Here is a 6,737-nt window from a genome sequence, read left to right as displayed (position 1 = left end):
AGAAATGCTACCGGATGATAATGTTCTTCCTAATCGAACCTATGAGGCAAAAAAAATGTTGTGCTCTATTGGCATGAGCTATGATAAGATACATGCTTGTCCTAACGATTGCATTTTGTTTCGTAACGAATATGCAATGTTAACTGAGTGCCCTAAATGCGGTTTGTCTCGATATAAGAAAAGATTATCTCCCGCAAAAGTCTTATGGTATTTTCCGATAATTCCGAGATTTAGGCGCATGTTTCGTAGTGAAACCGATGCAAGACATCTTACTTGGCATGCAGATGAAAGAATTATTGATGGAATGTATCGGCATCCGGCTGATTCACCACAGTGGTCGAAGATTGATAATGATTATCCTGAGTTTGGATCAGAAGCAAGAAACCTTCGATTGGCATTATCTACTGATGGAATGAACCCACATGGTCTTCAAAGTATCTCACATACCACATGGCCTGTGATTCTTATGATTTATAACCTACCTCCGTGGCTATGTATGAAGCGTAAGTACATGATGTTATCTATGTTAATCTCTGGGCCTAAACAACCAGGGAATGACATAGACGTATACTTGACACCTCTGATCGAAGATTTAAAGATTTTGTGGGAGAACGGTGTGGAGGTTTATGATGGATATAGGAAAGAAAGTTTCAATTTGAGGGCGATGTTGTTTGGCACAATTAATGATTTTCCAGCATACGGGAATCTATCTGGGTATAGCATTAAAGGTCAACGTGCGTGTCCTGTTTGTGAAGACGGAACCGATACGATTCGATTGGAACTTTGCCAGAAGAATGTGTTTCTCGGTCATCGTAGATTCTTACATTCTAAACATCACTACCGTGGGTGGAGAAAAGCATTCAATGGAGACACCGAACATCGTAGAGCTCCACCCGCATTGTCAGGTGAACAAGTTTTTGAAAAGGTGAAAGATGTGCGTACTGAGTTTGGCAAGCCTTTTGCACATAAGATTGTGAAAGGTGGGTGGAAGAAAAGGTCGATATTTTTTGAATTGCCATATTGGAAGTCTTTGTACGTGAGACATTTTCTCGATGTTATGCATATTGAAAAAAACGTATTTGAAAGTGTTATCGGTACATTACTCAATATAAAAGGCAAGTCTAAGGATGGCCTTAAAGCAAGGGAGGACATGTTAAAAATGGGAATGAGAACTGAATTAGCACCCGTGAAGAAAGGAAGACGAACATATCTACCACCTGCTGCTTTTACTTTATCTAGAAAGGAGAAAAAAAATTTGTGTAAGTCTCTGAGTGAAGTTAAGGTTCCAGAAGGATACTCATCTGATATCAGAAGACTTGTTTCTATGAAAGACCTCAAGTTGAAGAATTTGAAGACACATGATTGCCATGTTATAATGGAACATTTTCTACCGATAGGTATACGTTCTATTTTGCCAGAAAAAGTAAGAAGTGCCATAACTAAATTGTGTTTTTTCTTTAGGTCAATTTGTAGTAAGGTGATCGATCCCGAGATCTTACCAACACTACAAAAAGAGATTGTAATTACCTTGTGTGAGCTTGAAATGTATTTTCCTCCGTCTTTTTTTGACATAATGGTTCATTTAGTTGTTCATCTTGTGAAAGAGACACATTTGTGTGGACCAGCTTATATGAGATGGATGTACCCTGCTGAACGGTATATGAAAATATTAAAAGGGTACGTGAAATCCCGAAGTCGACCAGAGGGTTGTATTGTTGAACGATACATTGTTGAAGAAGCCGTTGAGTTTTGTACTGAATATTTGTCTAACGTTCAATCGATTGGACTCCCCAGAGCTCAGATTTTCGACAAAATGGAAGGTAAAAAATTAATTGGGAATAAAATTGTGACAATATCAAGGGATGAACGGGATCAAGTTCATTTGTATGTTCTGCACAATAATAATGAGGTTGAGCCATATGTTGAAATGCACAAGGATGTACTCCGAAGGTTAAATCCGAACAGAAATGAAAATTGGATAGTTATAGAGCACAATCAAAGTTTCATACAATGGTTGAAGGATCATATTTATTTGAAGCGCTCTTCAGATCCTTCTTCGGTAACAGAAATGTTGAGATGTTTGGCATATGGTCCAAGTTTGCATGTGTTTTCTCATAGCGCATATTCAATTAATGGATACACATTTTATACCAAAGAACAAGATGATAAGAGTACTATGCAAAATAGTGGTGTCACCGTGCTAGCTGAAGCAATGCATATATCAAGTATGAAGGACTTAAACCCCAAATATGCAAATTTGTCATATTTTGGAGTTATTGAGCACATTTGGGTGTTTGATTACGAGAAGTTTCAGATTCCCATCTTTGGTTGCAAGTGGGTGAATAGTAGTGGCATACGAATGGATAAGTCTGGATTTTTGCAAGTTGATCTTACTAGGGTGGGGTACAAAGATGAACCTTTTATTCTAGCATCTCAAGCTAAACAAGTGTTCTATGTGAATGACCCGAAGAGTACAAAATGGTCTATAGTGCTTTTCTCTAACAAAGTGACTGATGATAGCGGTGTCGATCAATGTGATATTGATGTTGAGAATGAGTCATGCATTAGACGGAATGAGTTGAATAGAAATGATGAAGTTGAGGATCTTATACCGGATGAGTCATATATAAGAAACGATCATAATGAGGGAATTTGGATCAATTCATCCGTACGCATTGCTAAGAAACAAGTGATTAATATTCCAACAAAGAAAAGAAAGAGATGTTAGTGACTTAGGTAAATTATCCATGGTTTCTTTATTATTTTTTTTCATTTGTTTTGATTATAAGTTATATGTGATAATGCATGATTTCATTATATTTTTGTTTTCAATTGCTTTGATTATAAGTTATATCTGATAATGCATGATTTCTTTATTTTTTTGTTTTCAATTGCTTTGATTATAAGTTATATTTGATATTTGATGGTTTCCTTGGTTTATTACAGGTTAGACATGGCTGATGACCAACATGAGGAAGTTAGTAAAGTATCCGCGGAAGAAGAAATTCGAAGAGGCATCACAGTAATGCGAAGGGTGGTCCAAGGAAGATCTCGAGGCATCATACTAGATGTCTCTTGGAACAACCAGGGACAACTTATAGAACCTAATGGGCATACCTTAACTAGTTTCATCGGTGCACTAGTAAGGAATGAAATTCCCATTACATGTGATGATTGGAGAAATAAAGAGTTGAAAGAGTCCAAAGAAAAAATTTGGAGTGAGATAAAGGTACAATCATTTGGCCCTTAATTATACGGTATCAATTATGTTTTTTCAATTACCGATACTAACTATCAATCTGTATGTTTTTCTTAGCGATGTTTTAAAATCGAAGAAGAAAGAAGAGGGTTTTGTATGAAATTGGCCGGAAAGCTTCTTAGAGGGTTTTGGACATTTTTATCATCCAAGTTCCTTAAGGATGCGGATGGTAATTTTGTGGATGCGGAGCTTCCTAGAAAATATGAAAGTTTGATATCGGCTGAAGAATGGGAAGCTTTCAAATCCAAAAGACAAGACCCGACTTTTCAAAGAATAAGTGCTACAAATCGGGAAAGAGCATCAAGTCCCGCATATCCGTACCGAAAAGGACGTGTCGGATATGGACGCTTAGAACAATCCATGGTAAGTATTTATAAATTGCGAAAACAAATTTGTTCATCATATATTAGTTTTATCTGATCAAATTGTATGACTTAATGTGTAGCTGCAGAAGGAGGAAAGTTCAGAAACATCTCTTCCTGCACATGTTTTGTGGAAGGAAGCCCGTGTGGGCAAATCTGGAGTTCCTCAAGAAGAAGTTTTAAACGTATACCAGAAATGTGTAAGTATAACATTTTTTCATTAATTGAATAACATTTTTATACACAAATATTTGACAAGTATACGGTATTCATCTGATTTTTCAGGAGGAGCTATCTCAGTCTCTATCTCCCGATGATACTAAGAGCATACTTAGTCGGGCATTAGATGTCCCTGAGTATTCTGGTCGGGTGAGGGGTAAGGGATTTGGAGTCACTCCGACCTCCCTCAGTGTTAAAAAAGGAAAGGCTCCTAGTAATCGGGAGCTTCATGCAAGATTGGAAGCCATGCAAGCTGAGCTTGATGCATTGAGGAGAGAAAGAGAGGCTAGCGCCTCAACGGTATACAGAGATGCTTCGGACAAAAACAGTATCAACTGTACCTTTCAGCCGAACATTCCAGAGGTAATTACATATAATTGTCTTAAATTGAACTATTTGCTTAAATTATGTATTTGACATATATACACATTAACGATTTCTTGTTATTATTGGTTTTAGGGCATTTCCCATTGTCAGCTGTATTTGTCGTCACCATACTATCGGATGGTTGGCAAGGGAAAAGTGCATAACGTTAGCGGAGTATTACTCCACACTAGAGAGCTCCCTGCTGGATGTTTGAAGGTATCAGTTGATATTGCAGTTGAGCCGAATGCAGCATTACCATATCCTAGCGATGATTCGGATGCAACAACGGTGCACGAAGCAGTAGGTTCGTTTGTTGCATGGCCGACAAACCTCATATGCGTAGGATATGAGGTATGCTTAAAACTTATGTTAACTTTAATGTGTATATTCAAAGTTTAAAATTTATGCTTAAAATTTTACTTACATATTTTCCTTGGTTATGTTAAATAGACTCCCACAAAATCCAAATCAAAAGAAAATGAGGTTAGCAATGCCTCCGCACAACAAAAAAAGGAGGTTAGCAACGCCTCCGCACGGGTAAAAAGTTCTGGTGCTAAGAAGACCGTAGCTAGGAAAAAACCTACCACCAAGTATAGGTCGTGCCTCAGGACATTTCTAGAGATGACCGATATAGCGACCGGAGGTGTTCGGAATGTACATATGGAGGTAGGGATTTTCGGCTTTGATTATGACCAAATGATTGGTAATGAAGACTTCATGCAAGTTTTTGGTCATGAAGAAATCGGCGTCAACGTTGTCAATACATATATTAGGTAAATCCGGTCTACTTTGTTTTATTAATTAAACAACTTATGTTAATGATGTTTACTTTATGTTAATCCGGTTTACTTTATGTTTCAAAAGAGGTGTTAATGATGTTTTTATATTAGGTTTTTGTATGACAAATTGATGCGCCCCAATGATTTGGACGAGTCATTCGGATTCTTAGCACCCGCGACCGTCAACTTAGGTTTAATCTTAAGTAGACCGCATACCGTGACGGAGTATGTTCTTCGGATCCTCATGGACAATAAAGATGTGGAGAAGTTGTTTTTTATACCGTTTAATACCGGGTTAGCATTTCATTCTAAATTCATCTATTATAATTATTTTCCAAGTTACCATCTAACATTTGCCTAATCATTACAGTGGACATTGGTTGTTGCTCGCAATCAATCCTATCCGAGAAATTGTGTATTATCTTGACTCGTTAGGAAATGATTGGACAACATACCCGGATATGAAGGACCTAATTGACACGTAAGTGAGAATGTTCAAAAATTTTCTTAGTTTATGTGAATTGTTCTAATTGCTTCATTTTTATTTTATTAGCGTCCTACAAGCTTTTCGGGCCCAACGAGATATCCAAACCTCAAGGAGGAGCGCCAACCGCATTACATGGATTAAAGTGGCGGTATATTTTTAATTACCACATTTTTTATTATATTAGTGATGACACTTGATAAAACTTAGGATTTATAATCCATATTTTTTTTTCATGTAGTGTCCTCAACAACGTAATCAAATAGATTGCGGGTATTTCGTGTTGAGGTTTATGCGAGATACTCTTGCTTTGGGCCGATTAGTGATTCCCACCGATGTATGTATTTCTAACTTATGAGTTATTTTTATATTTACACATATCTCATATAATTAAATAGTTGGAATTAATTCAAAATATGTTATATTATTATGTAGTACTTTGAGGAATTCAAGTGTGCATTTTATACAAAGGATCAAGTGGACGAAATCAAAGAGGAGTGGTGTCAATTCATGATAGAGCTCAAAGTTTTTTCATAAATTTGTGTAATTAATGTGTACATTTGTAGTATATGTAATGACTTGTAAATGTGTACATAAATTTGTATATATTTTGATACATTTAAGGCAAAATTGGTTTGAATTGGTATATATATATATTTGTTAGCCAAAAATTGGTAGAAAAAAGGCCAAAATGGCATGTATAAAATGTGATAACTGTCTGTCAAAATCTGGTTGAAAACAGGTAGAAATTCTGGTTTATAAACCTGGAAAAAATGTGGTTTAAAACAAAAGCTTCAAAAATTTTCGTATACATTAGACAGCGCTTTTGTAAAAAGCGCTGTCTAAAGGGGGGATTAGAAAGCGCTTTAGGCAAAAGCGCTGTCTAAGGGGGGGGCTTAGACAGCGCTTTTTGAAAAGCGCTGTCTAAGCCCCCCCCCCCCCCCCCTTAGACAGCGCTTTTGCCTAAAGCGCTGTCTAAGGTATACCTAAAAAAATTAAAATAGGGGGGGCTTAGACAGCGCTTTTTGAAAAGCGTTGTCTAAGCCCCCCCCCCCTTAGACAGCGCTTTGGCCAAAAGCGCTGTCTAAGGTATACCTAAAAAAATTAAAATAGGAGGGTCTTAGAAAGCGCTTTTGGCCAAAGCGCTGTCTAAGGGGGGGGCTTAGACAGCGCTTTTAAGATTTAAAAAAGCGCTGTCTAAACCTTTAGCAGCGGAGGTTTAGACAGCGCTTTAAAGTGCTGTCTAAGGCTAAAAAAAGCGTTGTCTA

The 6,737-nt window shown here is 37.2% G+C and overlaps 1 long non-coding RNA gene across 1 annotated transcript; it reads left to right on the top strand.

Annotated features, from left to right (window-relative positions):
- The first annotated feature begins 5,161 nt into the window (after positions 1-5,161).
- On the top strand, positions 5,162-5,587 carry LOC127129349 (uncharacterized). The gene is made up of 3 exons (XR_007806307.1): positions 5,162-5,279; positions 5,356-5,466; positions 5,539-5,587. It is a non-coding gene; the product is annotated as an uncharacterized LOC127129349 (long non-coding RNA).
- The last annotated feature ends 1,150 nt before the right edge of the window (positions 5,588-6,737 follow it).

The sequence above is a fragment of the Lathyrus oleraceus genome, chromosome 3, assembly GCF_024323335.1.
Source record: "Lathyrus oleraceus cultivar Zhongwan6 chromosome 3, CAAS_Psat_ZW6_1.0, whole genome shotgun sequence".
NCBI classification, from domain to species: Eukaryota; Viridiplantae; Streptophyta; class Magnoliopsida; order Fabales; family Fabaceae; genus Lathyrus; species Lathyrus oleraceus.
Note: the sequence above shows the minus strand (reverse complement) of the source record. Positions and strands in the feature narration are given on the sequence as shown.